The following is a 15,333-nucleotide window of genomic DNA, read 5'->3' on the forward strand; positions in this document are numbered from 1 at the left end:
CCAAGGGAATGCTGCGCGTAGGTATAATCAAAGAACATTAGGATGTTATAACAACAAAATAAACAAGAGAGTTCAGCAAAGCACACTATAATAACAACAGAGAATAAATAGAAAACTTACCCCTATCCTGGGCTCACTCACAAATCACCAGCAGAGCAGATCTCCAGAAGAGATCCTTCCCCACTGGTAGCCAGCTCTTAAATAGGTCCAGGAGGGGTGCAGCTAGGCTCCACCCCTTCCGGCACACAGGAGAATTGCCTTCAGCTGTGCTCCTCTGGCTGACTCAGTGCTCACCTCAGGTGATCAATCAGAGGTTCAGGCCCTGACTCAGCAGTTCCCATACAACATGTCATCTTCTAACCCTTGGTGTAGCCTAATTAACCCTGCAAAGCTTTCTGAAATAAACACAGAGGAAAAGCAGAATGCTCTGATGACCCATGAACCCACCGATGAGCATTTAAATTCTAATCCAGCTTTTGGTTTGTGGACCAAAGCAAAGAAGCAGCTTCCTTATTGGCTTAGTCCAGCCTTTGCTAGAAGGGGTCAAGTTCATTTTTCAGGCTTTGGAGCAGGTGCATTGAGATGGTCTGAGCTAGCATAAAAAGGATTTAAAAAGAAATTAAAAGAGAAGAAAACCCCTAAAGGAAAAGATTCTGTTAAGGAAAAGCCATGCCCTTTTTGATTTCTCTGAAGTTACAAAGCACCCCTTAATGTTTTTCAGTACCTCCCTTCATGCAGCTCAGGATGGCTGTACCCGTGTCACCACTGTAGTGGAACACAGCACCTGAAACAGGCCACTACAATTCTCCTGGTTTTATCTTTTTTTTTTTTTTTTTTTTTTCCTGTGGACTCACAGCAGCTCCCTTCAAGGAGCAGAGTCCTATGAACCCTTTGAGTTTGCTGACAGAAATTCATTCTGCATCCATAATGGCAGGCAGCTGCAAGTGATCCTAAAATCCACTTAGTTCACACACACAAAAATTTGGATTATTAGCTTAAATATAGCTTTCCAGGTTAAGGCATATTAAATGCCAGCCTAAAGAGTTTTATATTGACAGTGACAGCAGGATTTCATTCCCTAGGGCTGGGTGTAGGAGTTTGGCAGCTCAAGACAATCAGACAGATGTCTTCTCCTTCCCAGCCTTTAGTCATCCGTGTACCTCTGCTAGTTTGTTATTCTAGGCAGCCGTCTATTTTACTGGTATGACAAGGCTTGCATAAACCAAGCAACTTAGAGCGTACTTTATCAATTTTTCCCAGGACTACTTTTGTTCTAGCACATGCAGAGCGGGTTTGTTATATCAACTCGGGAAATAAAACCTCACAGACATCGGGAAACATACAAGAGCCCCACAGAGTGGGTGCATCAGAGAGCAAACAGGACACTCCAAATTTGTCTTCTGGCGCAGTGAAATAATAACCAGACAGCACAGGGTCTTATATAAAGTCACAAAAGCGAGCATCTCAACAGAAGATGCCTCTTCTGCAGCTTTTCTGCATGCAGTTGACATATGGTTTTTTGATGGGATTTGATCCCTCTTGTTATTATGAAGAGCATCAGGACTATCTGTTACCTGTATAGTAGCTGTAACTTCACTGATTTCAGTGGAGACACAGCGTATCAGCCGCTCTGACAAGTCCAAAGTTGCCCATTATTTTTATTGGTCCTCGCCTCTCCGGGTAGACATAAGACATAATGAATCTGTCATCGGTATTTACTCATCCCCCATCATCCTCGCACCGCAACATCTCATAATCTGTAATATATTTGCCCTCATGCTCTTCAAGGCAGTTCTGTTGTTTTTCTCTCACAGGTGAGAACTCAAAGATAGGGATGCGCACAGGCTTGGCGTCTCGCGCCCTCTTTACCTCCCGCTCCCTGTTTGTAAATTAGAGACCAAATCCCTCCAGAAAACTGCAGCAGATCAATCAGGCCCTTCCCAGCCTAGGAACAGCAGCCACAGATGTTCCCCAACTCCACATGCGCATCCAATGGTTGGGGTATGGGGAGCTTCTGCCCCAGCCCCGGGTCAAGCATGAGCACAGAGCACCAAGCACCGAACAAGCACCAAGCGTTTCTGCTGCTCAGAGGCAGGAGGGGCTCAGGCTTCACAGCACATTTCACCACAGATCCATCTCAGGCAGCATAGTTATTAACTGTTAATTCCCGACAGCATGCCCAGTGCTGCGCAAAGGGGATGGCTGCTGAAAGGAAGCTGAGTTCACACTGTGAATTGATGTGGTTCTCGTCCTTAACCATCTCCCTCTCTTCCTTCTTTGTCTTTTCAGTCAATCAGAATTCTTTAAAATTCCATGTGAAAAGTAAATAACCAGCCCCAGCTCATTTCACCTCCCAACACGAGCTGTAAATAACATACTCCCAGTCACTCATATTGTGTGACTTGAACTTTATGCTGAAAGGGGTTATGTATGTTAGCACTGGAAACATATCTCTAAGGCAGGCTGTGCTTCGTAGTTAATAGTTATGTGCTGCATACCTCGGCTAAGGAGTCATTATACCCCCTGTGAGCAATTCCAAATTTACACATAATGATCTCATTACTAGTCAGCTATTCCAATTTTATCTAGACTTTAATATTTCTTGAAGCAAAAAGCATACAAAAGGGGTTCAAAATGCCAACTCAATCAAACTCCGTACTGATGGACAATTACTCCACTGCAGGTCAGTATAAATAGAGGAAGGGAAAGGACTCTCCTCCAGCTAGACTAAGCTGTCTTACCTCGCTTCACTCTCTGTATGCAGGACTGCTACCAGCTACTTAACGTGGTACCAATGAGAGACGGACAAGTTCTAACTGGAGTTGTGCCAATGCAGCCCTGCTGCTCTACAGGATGCTGTGCAGAGGTTTTCCTTTGGTTTTCATACACATGGTTCTCACCTCCCACCTCGTCTGTCCTCATAGTTATACCTTCAGTCGTTGTCTGGACAAATTTCAACTCTCATCATTACTTCCACACCAGGGGATGGCACTGGGCTGAGACAAAAGACATACTACAAATGTTCACAGGACGGAGGACATGTACTCACTCGCTGTAGCAGAAGTTCCTTTTTCAAGTCACTGACACCCTGTTCCTCACTCTGCTTTTTGTTAAACCGATGGCTTTTTTTTTTTTTTTTGCTTTTTTTTTTTTTGCTTTTCTGCTTTTTGTTTGTTTCTTTTTAATTTCCCTTGGACAAGAAAAAAATTCCTGATATTCCTAGAGGATACCCCAGCAGGCATAGATTCATAGAATGGCCTGGGTTGAAAAGCACCACAATGATCACCTAATTTCAACCCCCCTGCTATGTGCGGGGCCACAGACCACCAGACCAGGCTGCCCAGAGCCACATCCAGCCTGGCCTTGAATGCCTCCAGGGATGGGGCATCCACAACCTCCTTGGGCAACCTGTTCCAGCGCGTAACCACCCTCCGTGTGAAAAACTTCCTCCTAATATCTAACCTAAACCTCCCCCGTCTCAGTTTAAAACCATTCCCCCTTTTCCTATCACTATCCATCCTCACTGGGGTCTTTACATTTGCAATCCACCACCATACACCTGTCTCTTACAGTACTAACAATTAAGGCCATACTGTCTCAGCTACGTGCTGTCTATACAAACATTCCACACAGAAGCAAGCCCTATTTTTCCCCATTTTCCTCTCCCATTAATATGTCAGTCGTAAGGGCTGGTTGGCTCTGAGCAACACGTTTTGCCTTCCTTTCACTCCCCTTGCTTGTTCCAGAGCCTGTGATGAAGACTGCAACAAGAGCACTTGGTGGTACAAAATAGATTAATTCTAGTGCCACAAATTGTAATGAGAAAAGGGCTGGGAATCAATCCTATCTCGTCATGACAATCTCAAGATTGGAATCACACAGTCTTCCTCAGATGCAGGCATCCATCACTCCTACCGCAGCAACACTATTGGGCAGCAGAAAGAAAACACTTTCCCTGTGCTCCCAGCACATACAGCAGTAAAAATAAAACACAACTGGCTGCTGCTGAGAAATTTCGAAATATTACTTCCTTTCCTAAAATATTAAGCAAAACCCATTTGTTTTAAAACTATCTCAGAAAGAGAGAATGCCCTACTGACCAAAATTTGTTACAATCCAATACCGCTCCATGAACTGCGTCATCAGTTTGCTGAACCCAAGCCACACACTCTTTTGCAGTGAGGAAACTCGGTAGGTTTTCTTTCCAGTGGTTAATGATATATGTGATGTGAGTGTGCCTGAGTACGTTTTTTTCATTTTGTGGGTTCTTAGCTTGTCTATCTGCTGGAATTTATTGCACAGAATATTCAGTCAGGGCACGGTATCCCAATAGATTGTTATTTCCCTGTTCTTCAGTTTGTAACTTCTCCTGTACCTGCAGTGATGGCCAACTCCTGCCCCCGTGGCTGTGCCAAGGGGCACTGTGCCACCAGGCAGTGGTCTCAGCGTAGCAGGCAGGGCTCTACCTTGCCTTCTCTTATGCCCACTGCCACAACAGGCACCTGCCAGGGACTGCCCATCCTCTTGTTTGCTGGTGGTGAGCAGCCCATAAAAGAAGACTGAGTGTGCTTCGACTTCTCTTCCCCTCGCAATTTTGCCAAGTCCCAGTGCCAGGCTTGGTTACAGCCTAAGATGGGGGGGGGGAGGAAATGCTCACCACATGTAAATGATGAAAATGTTCATTATTTATTTATACACCCGAGGAAGGATGACGAGGGTAAAAGGAGCGCAAATGAACAGACTCTTATACAAAACTGACAAAATGTAAGAAAGAAATGGTAAAACGTCAGCCAGGGAAAACTACCCATAGAGAACACAACCTGACAACTTTATTAACTCCAGATACGTTCCTGTGCCCTTTGCTTAGAGAAACAGGCTCTCTTGTCACAGCCTCTCTGCTTACGCTCAGCTAACTGAGTAATCTCCCAAATCAACAGCACCATCCCCACCCCTGCCATCTCTCTGGCTTCATTAGCACAGCCAGATCTTTCAAGGCAGAGCTGAAAATCTTGTGTCTGATTGAGGGAACACTGGGAAACTTAACTACAAAATCTCGCCGCTCTGCCCAAACACTCCCAAGTGCACAGTGCCTTTCTGAAGGGACGTGAGGAGCTGTGACTGCTCTCCAGAATCAGCAGCGGTCAGGGGAAGAAGCACGGCGATGTACCTCTGGGAAAGTTTGCACCAAGGCTGTCTGAAAGTCATTCCTAGCTCATAAAGGTAATCCTATGTACAGTCATCTTCCTAAGGGCTGATAATGTATTCACCATGAGGCTGGAAGAAATTAAAGTTTGTGTGCCAGCACTGAGTGTGCCAGGCTTGCATATTCAGCTCCGCTGTACAGTCATATCATTGTACTGCTTCAGCTGCTTATGTTTTATTATTTGTTCCTATAGCAATGGCTTTGTTATTTCCCTGGAAAATAAGACCAGTCTGTCAGAGTACATGACCAAATTTCTGCTCGTTGCTATTAGGTGCTTGTGTGCTACAAAAACATGGTAATCAAACCCTCAGCCTGATGGCTGCTCTTCAGCAGTACCCAAAGGAAGGCTAGCTGACCTCCTACAAATCTTACAAACTGTGCTTACATTTGCAGTATGTTCACATTATGTTACAAGTAGTCATAAATACCCGCATTAGAGTATTTACTGCGGCTACAAAGTCTTACACACAAATTGGTAACAACCCAGCTAACTATCTCTCTCCTCCTATGTTGTTACCCGTTCGTTTTTACCCCTAATGACCGCAGTCCTATATTGCCTGTCTGATAATTGTGATATATCATGTGATGCATTGGGCAAAATGCTAAGTGCAACTTTCTGGCACCACCGATAGCATAAAAAGCAGCTAATGTAATGCTTTAGTACGATCTGTCCTGTTCACTATGACCTGCAATTACTTCTTACTCAGCTGCGCATTTCTTCTTTCAGGCACAGATTTATCTTCAGCTAAGTTCAAAGGCTGGAAGAGTGAAATTAAGCATTTTCATCTGTCATTAGAGAGATACTGAGGTCCGTTCTGTATTTTCCCACTCCTTGTACAGTTTACACCAGTAGGAAGCACTGTTTTGACGGAAACCAAGTGATAGCTACAGGTCTTGGCCATCGTTCAGTAAGAATGCAAACAGAGACACAGTGGCAACTCCTAAAAACTGCACTACATGTACAAGTTTTCTGCAGAGCTTATGTTATAGTTGCCCACAGCAAAATAAAGCCTGCTTTGTGCAACATTACAGAGGTTATGGCTGGCAAATTAAACCTACATTATACCTGCCTGTACTGTAATTGCACCTGTGCTTGTTGCATAAATGCATTGCTCAAATGTGCCTACTGAAGGGCAATAAATAGGAGGACTGCAAGGCAATGTAGACTGCCCCCTCCCCACCCTCACTCAGCTTAAAGATATCGTGCAGTCCTTGCCTTCTTTTGAGACAATATTTGAAATGGCATCCACTCCTTGCTTTCAGAACAAGAAAGCATCACTAAGGGCAAAGGCCTTCGCTTTACAGTGCATGAATTTATCTTTCTCTTATTTCCTAATCCTATTATCTATATCTGCTTTATCTGTTAAACCCAAACTCAGCTGTATTCTACCTCCATTAATACCTTCCAAGCAGTTTATCTTCAGCAATCAGAAGCTCACTTCCTAATACAACTTTTTGGGTAACGCACTCCAAACTGCCCTTTATGTACTCTTTTCTTCAGAAGCCTTTGCTACTATTCAGGATCCCTTTGTGATATGAGCACTCTTCTTTGAATCTGTCACCTGCAAGCACTTTCTGAGCACCTGCATTCATTAACTCAGGGAAATAAGTTGTGCTTGCCACAATGGAGCCTTCTTAAGTGAATCCGCATTTGTTTGAGAGAATAGACTTCTTGAAAAGAGATGTAGCAGAACTCCCCAGTAACGGTGTAATTCCCTAACAGACAGGAGCAGTCTGGTGCCCCTAGCGAAAACGGGATTGATGTTTGCATGTGTATATCCATAGTAACATACTACTAGTAAAACATTCTTCCCCATCTTCCCTTTGTCCCCACTTGTGTGCCCCACCTAGCTCACATCTGCTTACAGAGGGTTTTTTTTCCTACAGCCCTACCATTCACACGGCTTGTAACAGCACTAAGTTCATTCCAGTTGTGGCTTGGGGTTGTTTTTTTCCCCCCCCATGAAATTTGTGTTTGGGATCTGGGCAGCTTTAATTAGACTATTTGAAAACAGTCTAAGTCAGTAGAAAATTCACAATCTTTCTGAGCACTGCACCTGTTACAACACCGCTATGTGACTACAAGGTAGATAGTCAGTTTGTCTGAGGGTAGGCTCTACGTCCTTAATATAAACCGAAAGCAGTCTTCTCATTATGTTTTGATAGCCCAAAGCCACAGGAAATAGAGAGCAGGCTGGGCTTTTCTGTGCTTTGTTAGAGTGAAAGGACAATCAACATCAGGAACATTAGTGGTGGCAGAATACGAGATTGCTCAGCAGTGTATGAACAGAAAACTAGTCATCTGAATTGGATTTTCAACCGGGGCCTAGGAGGCCAAATTTAATCATCCACCTAAAATTATCCCACAAGTCAATATTCCCCGCTTCCCTTTGCGAGGGAAAGAAACTGATTCTCTGTTTTTCAGTCAGGCAGGTGGCCTTGAGGCAGCTAACCAGCTGGCTGATAGCTAAATACCTTTGCCAAGACACAAGCGAGTAGCATGATTGATTATCTTCCTGTTGCACTGGAAGCAGACCCTCCTCACTGGTCAGGCTCCCGAGCTCCCGCTCCGCTAGCATGCAGCAAAACTCTTCCAAGAGCTCACAGCGCCACTCCCAAACACCAGCCTCTGCCTGGCCTCTGCTTTAGTTACCAGCCTGGGTCAGGTCAATTTGCTGATGGGGCAGCAATAAAAACACTGCAGTTTTGAATTTCATTTTAGAACCACTGAAGAGATACCGGCAACATCAGCCGGGCAACACACCCACACCATAGCCACGATGGACACACACTGTGGTGCAATCAGGGCTGGAAGAGCATTGGGGTGACAAACCTGCACTGGGTTGAACAGTGGTGCTGCAGCTCCACCAAGCTTAGCAAAGAGGCAAGAAATTCCCGACAAGCCGGATGAACACTCCAGCCATATCATCTACGCTGCTGTGGCTGCAGAGCTCGCAGTGCTCAGGCTGGCACTCAGCTTACAGACAGCCCAGAATCTGCCCACACCACCGTGCAGTCAAAATTCATGAATCCCATCACACCTACTTCTCCCTCTTGGGTCACATCCCGACCTCCTGGCATAGAAAGCAGCTTCCTGGGTGCCCGTGGCAATAGGCACGCAGCCCTGCAGAAACAGCCCCCCGTGACCAAGTAACACGCTGCCTTTCAGCCGCCATTCCGTTCCAATTCTGGAAGGCTCCAAGACTTTGAGAGAAGGTCTTGTGGTTCCTTTGTCTAACCCTGGCATAGATGAGCTTCCCAGCCACTCCGTTTGTGCCTTAGTTTTAACATGTGTGAAACGGCTATGGCAAAAATAAGATGTGACATAGACATTAAGGAAAGAAATCAAGCGTAAAATGAAGAACGCTAAGGTTGCAGGCTCATTTCTCATTATCTCCTTGTCAATCCCCTTCTCCCCATCCCAGCTTGCTTTTAATCACCCCTCCATGAAGCCCCATGGCTGTTCCCGTCACTTCTCCTCCACACGCAGGAATCACAGCGCTGGCTGTGCATGAGGATGCCATCAAATGCTTCCCAGCGTTTCTTGAGGCAGGAGAAGCTCTGCAAACTCCTGTGCAGCTGACACAGGCAAAGGGCATCCATAAATTACAGAGCATTGTCTGGGCCTGAGGACAAGTGGATGTAAGGTAAAATGCTCAGAAATAGCCAGAAAACAGAAAGGAAAAAGAATTATTCTTTCTGCAAGAGATTTTCCAGCTGTACTTCATATGATATTTTAACTGGGAGGCACATGAAGGGAAAATGTTTAAAATATAGATTGTTGCAGCTGTGAGGGGATTTCTATCCTAGGCAAAGCAAATCTTCAGGGAGAAAAACACAGGTTTTGTTACAGCTCTGTGTTACAAATGCACAAGCCAGGAGGTTTTCCTCACTGCATCAATTTATGAAGACAGAATATTCTCTCTTCGTGGGGAGGAGGGGGAGAGACCTGATCCAGCAGAGAGCAGTGCATGTCTGATTAGGCACATAATTCCAATGAGTTCAATCAATGAGCCCATTTATGAGCAAGTTCACCTCCCACATCACCGCTCGCAGAATTGGGCCCTATAACAACATAAAAGCCAAGGAACAGACAGGAAATGAATTGCACAAACAGCTTCCACTGAGGAAAAAATGCCTCGAGTTGATAGCTGAGAATGCACTGCGGTCTCCAGAGACAAATTCCCTCATACCAACTCTCTTAGTGTGTTGCAGAAACATTGTTTGCTTAGTTTTCATTTTTAGATGAAGGCGAGAAATACTTCAGTGAAACTATGTGCCATTCATGGAAAGAGCTTGCTGTAACTGCCATGTTATGTTTTGTTTTACAAGGGGAACCAGCAAGGTGTGTTGGGAATATTGGAAACAACACGAAGGGAACGCAGCATTTACACTGCAAATAATTATGTTATTTCTTGTGCATATCTCTGCACCGCAGCTGTATGCTTTAGCTTTGCCTGAGGACACACTGCAAGCCTGCACCCGGAGGTGTAAGGCTGGATTCTGCAGGGCACAGTGAGTCCTCATCAACTGGGATTGCAAATGCCTACAGACTTTGCAGAACAGAGGACAGAAAACTGGACAGACGACACAAGAGAGCCTCCAGTGGGCAGGAAGCTGCCTAGAGCCTACATCTGCCTATGGCTGAATATTCTGAAGCTGCAGGTTTTAAAGCAGCTGAAGTCTTCCAATCCCTGCCTGCTTTTCCCTGTCTTGACAATACACCGAAAAACCCACAGGAAAATAAATAAATAAATAAATAAATAAATAAATAAATACTGTTTTTTCAGCTTGCTCAATCCAGTTTCCTGAGCAGCTGCAAAAGCAGCTCTGCCTCAGAGGAGAAGGGACAGAGCAGAAGCAGAGATTTCTTCTTCTGACACTGCCCCCAGAATATCGAGCAGCCTCAGACTGATTTGCTGGACTCAGAAGCCCAGTGATGAGTTTGCCCACTGACAGCAAAAAACAAAACTCAAGCCTCATTTTGTGAGAAATGCAGGGCTCCCATTCTGTTTTGCTTAACTGAAGATCCGACAAGCTAGGAGCCACACAGCTCATTTGCCATCACAGAGGCAAGGAGCACCTTTCTCCAGTTCTGCTCTGACAGGTCTGCACCACCGAGCACTACTGAGAAAATCAAGCTCTGTGCACGAGGGCAGGTGGACAGCAGCATGAATGCTGACGATAACATTGCCCTTCCTCTGGAGCTGCAAATACATTTGGAAACAGACTTGCTAAACTTCACTAAGCAATAACTAGGTGTAGATCTCTAAGTAGGTTTAAAGGTAACTAAATGCTGGTAAGACCGAAGGCCAACAGGATTTGCCTCAGTTCTGAGCAGAGCTACAGCAAACATTCACCAAGAAAATATGCTAATGCTGAAGGACTTGCGTTTCATAGAAACAATTACATTTTCAGCTCAAAAATGAACATCCTGAGATCTCTTTGATTCGTTTGGATGCCTCTTCGGAGCACAAATCCAATTAAATGTCAAAATGCAAAATATATTTTTGATCTACCTCAGATGTTCCGCTTCTAACAAGAAGTAGGTTACCTGTGTGTTTGGGGTGAAACCTGTGACCCCACGACACTCGTACTTTCTGTATACCTCAGTCTCCCTGGATGCAAAGGAAAAAAAGAAACCCACCACCAGAGGTGTAAAGTACTGTGAAAACTAAATCAAACGGAGCCATGGAGGACTTTTTTCTTGGTAGTCAGAGAGCTGTGAAGTACTTCACGTTCTTTATGCACACGGTTTCCAGAATAATAGCACAGGAAATGTGTACCCAAGTATGAAATCAGTGAAAGGAGATCAAGAAAGACACCAGCAAGCAAGAATGATGCAGTTCTACACAACTGATAATGCTCTGTGACATTAACTTAGGGGAGCAATAGCTAGACACAGAACTCATGCCCATCTCACTTTTGGTAGCACAGAGAGCACCCTGACATGTTAGCAAATGGATTTCTCAAGAAGTATTCCTTACCAGCTGCCTCCTGCTACAAGGTCAAAGACCCGACCATGGGCTCTAAAAACAATGTGGCCCTGCAATCCTTGCTTCCCAATCAATTCCAGCACACCAAAAGACTTTGAAAGTGTCTAAAAAAAGAAGGGAAATTTTTTTCTAGAACATCGCAAATGGTTTGGGGACAAACTGCATGTCAAGCTCAAAAAAAGCTAAAGCTTCTGTCAATCATAAACTCAGGTAGCAGGAAAGTAACATTATACGATACCTACTGGCCTGCAGGCAGAGTGGGTAGGTGTTATCCACAGAGAATAGTATCTCCAATTATAAAAAGAAGCAGAAGACCTGCCAGGAACAGAGGGAAAAGGAGGTGAAATCCGAAGGATTCTTGGTTGCCACATGACTTCAGGCTCGTGTTCTTGCACAGGGCTGCAGGGAGCTGGAAAGCTGATGCCCAGGCTCCCCGAGTGCCCTTCAGCAGTGAGGCTCTGTCAAGGGACTGAGTCAGACTGACAAAAGACATCTACCAGAACTCTCTGAGGGGGAACCCACAGCTGGGTCAATGCAACCAAAGGGGCGGCCCAAGGGCCCTCCTAGACCCTGCACTTACACATCACAGAAAGGCTCAAGAAGGGCAGGATGGAGGAGAAAAAAAGAGGCTATAAAGTGAACTTATCCCCCTTCCTATCCTCCAGTGTCACAGCACAAATTCAAGTTTAAGGCTTCCAAGATAACATTCCTAAAGGCAAATCAAGTTAAATACATTAGTCAAGATACAGCGTTGCTTGGGAGGAACTGAGGGTAGGACTTGGCCCTAGACTCTTACTGTGTGCTGTTAAAACAAAGAATACACTCAGAAATTCAAATCCAGATAACTAGAACTAACCGGGGCCATAAGACAATTCCTACCCCAAAGTTTATGATGAGCTGAAGTCAGTATAAACAATGGCACCGGCTCTTGATAAGGCATTCAGGAAAGGACTGTCCACACAAATCTCCCTTGCACATTCTCCCAGTAACACTGAATCCTGAAATGGCTACCTTTTGAATAAGACTTGGTAAATTCTCCTCCGTACATCTTCTTTCCAGGCAACTCTCTCACAGGAAAAACAAACACCAAGAGTTACAGAATCCTGGAAAAAAAACATATAACAGTGTCAGGTAGGGAAAATTAAGTACTAGCACAAAACAGAGAAGGGAATAACATTACAATTGTCCCAGCCTCAACAATTCTACTCGTAAACTTCAGCCCTCAAAACACTCCAAAAACAGTGGCGCCACAGTTATGCTTTCAGCCCAGCTAAAACCCAGGGGTTTGGGTTGAGAGCAATCTGAGTGAGGAGAGACTCTTCTGTCCTTGTCCCAAACTCTAGAAGCGAAGTATGACTGGCTGGTCTTACAGTAGAGGACAGCCACCAACAGCCCACTACGCCAGCAGTGCTGCAGGTATGACAATGCCTTGGATCAGCTTCTTTTGATGAGATTCCCGTCTCTGCATTTCAGATCTAAGGCAGCACACGCTGATAACAAGGAATGCTCCTGGGTGGCTGTGCAAGCCAAAGCTTTTACTGTTTTCTCTCATTCATTTTGTCCATTAGCACATTTGAAACGGTGACGGCCTTTGCATACATTCCCTCACCAGCTCCACCGACAGCAGTTCACAGAACCAGCTTCAAGAATCTAAAATTGCCTCCCTGCACGGCAGCTCCCAAATCCCGAACTGTAAGCAATGCTTTTAGAAAGGCTGTTTTCAAGGAAATCATGTATAACGCTGCATTTCACACCATTCTCGTGTAGGATGAAAGGAGGAAATATCACTGATGGCTTTTAACCTATTTTTCATTACTGCTGCTGAGAAGAATGCACAAAGCATAATGCCAGTGATAGGAACAGGCTGAAGTGTGGGTGCGTGGCAGGTATAAGTCTGCTTTTCTTCACCTTCATGAGAATCAGTAATTCTTTTCTTATTACATTATTATCAGGGGAATATACAATGTCACTGCGTGGCAGAAAATAATTTCTGTCCCTCTTCCCACCTGTTTTTTATATCCAAATTCTTACCTGAGAGCAACGGATGATGACAAAACAAGCCAAAATCATGTTTCCCTTTCCTCCTTGACTATTTTGCCATAATGAAGCCAACCTCTGCAAAATCCCTTTCTGTGCCTGGCCACTCTGTCTCAAGTGGCTCAGCACAAATACATTTTTGACAAGGGTAATGTTCCTTTTTAGGCAAGAAACAAGGCTCTCTGTCCAGCCTGCCAGAACTGCACCTTATAGATCAGCAGCCCCGTGTGCCATCATCCCTGCACTGCCCCACAAACATCACACAGGTGTCTCGGTCAGCTCACATTAAAGGCTTAGGATAGGCATTTCTCGGAAAGGAAATTAAACAGCGGGAATACGCTATGCACTTAAAACAAGCCGGGAGGAAAGGAGGAGGGAAGAAAAGAAAAAAGGAAAGAAAGGGTCGTCTCTATCGCAAATAACAGCGGGTTTGGGGAGCGGTACGACACGCACTCTGCAGGACACACGATGAACCCCTTGTTGCACGCCGGATTTACGACCAGGGTCCCTTTTGTACGAGGCTCTCCGAGCTCCCTGCACAAACGCTTCCCCCACTGCCCTTTCCGAAAGGCTTTGCTGCCATCTAATGGCTCTTGTTGCAGTCTGCACGGCGCTGGCTTTTCCGCGGCTTTGCTCCGAGCCCAAAGCCCAGCGCTGGGCGGGATGGGGAACCCACCGCTAGGGCGGCAGAAAGCAAGAGGCCAGCTCTGCCTCTGGCAGATGGTGCAGCAAAGAAGCGGCTGTAAAGCTGGACAGTTATGGGGAGAAACATAAATGCTCCGGTTTGGGACCATCGCCCAGGCGAGATGCTCAGGGGCAGGCAGTAGGTGAGAGGCAGTGCCGAGCCCAGCTCTGGGAGACCACGTCCCTGTAACTCCTGTGTGGTTGGGCTTGCAATTCTGCAGCTGGGTTCTCTTTGGGATTTGTCCAGATAATCACTTCTCTCCATTTTTTGTTTAAGCTTGCCTAGGTTAAGTGTAATTTCAGGGTAGCAATGCTGAAAAATTGGAATAGCAGAAAGTCTGGAAGCAACTGTCCTCTAAATACATATTTCCAAGAGAAAAAGCAGTAACAAGATGTATCTCCACTAAGCTGCATAAAAGCACATAATACTAACAGCTATGGAGCAGAGTGCTTAACAAAAGCCATCAGCTAGTCAGGAAAGATCTGTGATGCCAGCAAGACTGTGGGGAGCACAACTGAATCCAAAGGCCCTAAATGAGCATGTAAACGCACAAAAACAGTACAAGAGCCATAGAAGACACAAAACTATGCTGTGTTCACAACTGTCTTCTTTCGGTTTTCAAGGTCTGAAATGAATAACCTCACCAAATCCAGGAAGAAAAAAAAGAAACAGAAGAATTGCTGCCTCATTAGTATCATCATTAAATGTCTAGGTAACATCATATTCTTTTTTCAGGTAAAATCATAGAATCACAGAATGATGTGGGTTGGAAGGGACCTCGGAGATGATCTAGTTCCAACCCTCTGCCAAGGGCAGCATTGCTGACCAAATAAAACACCAGATCAGATTGCTCATCAGTCTGGAGATTCACAAATATGAGCATGGAAGGGATGTAACCCAGAATAGTTGTATCATATCAACATAAATAAGAAGGAAACAGATAAGTTTAAATGATTTCACTTTGAAATTAAAAGTCATTAATGGAAGGAAGGTACTCAAAAATCATGTCAGCTAGTATCCGCTTCTAGTGTAGACGTGAGGACAATATTTGGTCATTTTCTTGCTTGTCCACTACTGTACTTTTAGTTAACCTGTAATTAAGATGCTTCTGTAGCGTGCACATCCATAGCAATTGCTGAGGATCTCAGCACATGTTGCAGATGGCAATAAACATATCTTGTTTATACTCTTGGAAAGCAGACACCCTGGTCTGCAGCCCACAGGCAAACAAATCAAGGCAGGGTGCAGTGAAGTACTTTGCATGAGAGTCCTTTTTGTCTTCACACAGAGCAGCAGAGTCCCAATTTCCGTTTCCTTCACAACTCTTTATGATAGTTTTCTCAGTTGGGAAGATCTCACTGACCAATACTATCAGTAATGGCACTGGTGAATTAAGAGAATTTCCTCTTAGT

At 44.9% G+C, this 15,333-nt stretch overlaps 1 protein-coding gene across 1 annotated transcript in view; it reads right to left on the minus strand.

The window, feature by feature from the left end:
• SLC7A11 (solute carrier family 7 member 11) overlaps positions 1-15,333 on the minus strand; it is a 288,216-nt gene that overhangs the window by 260,295 nt on the left and 12,588 nt on the right. Inside the window, exon 3 of the mRNA XM_042871066.1 lies at positions 12,211-12,302. The gene's annotated coding sequence lies outside the window, so the exon portion shown is untranslated. The remainder of the gene's footprint in view (positions 1-12,210; positions 12,303-15,333) is intronic.

The sequence above is a fragment of the Lagopus leucura genome, unplaced genomic scaffold, assembly GCF_019238085.1.
Source record: "Lagopus leucura isolate 7727_CA_CO unplaced genomic scaffold, USGS_WTPT01 Super-Scaffold_100004, whole genome shotgun sequence".
NCBI classification, from domain to species: Eukaryota; Metazoa; Chordata; class Aves; order Galliformes; family Phasianidae; genus Lagopus; species Lagopus leucura.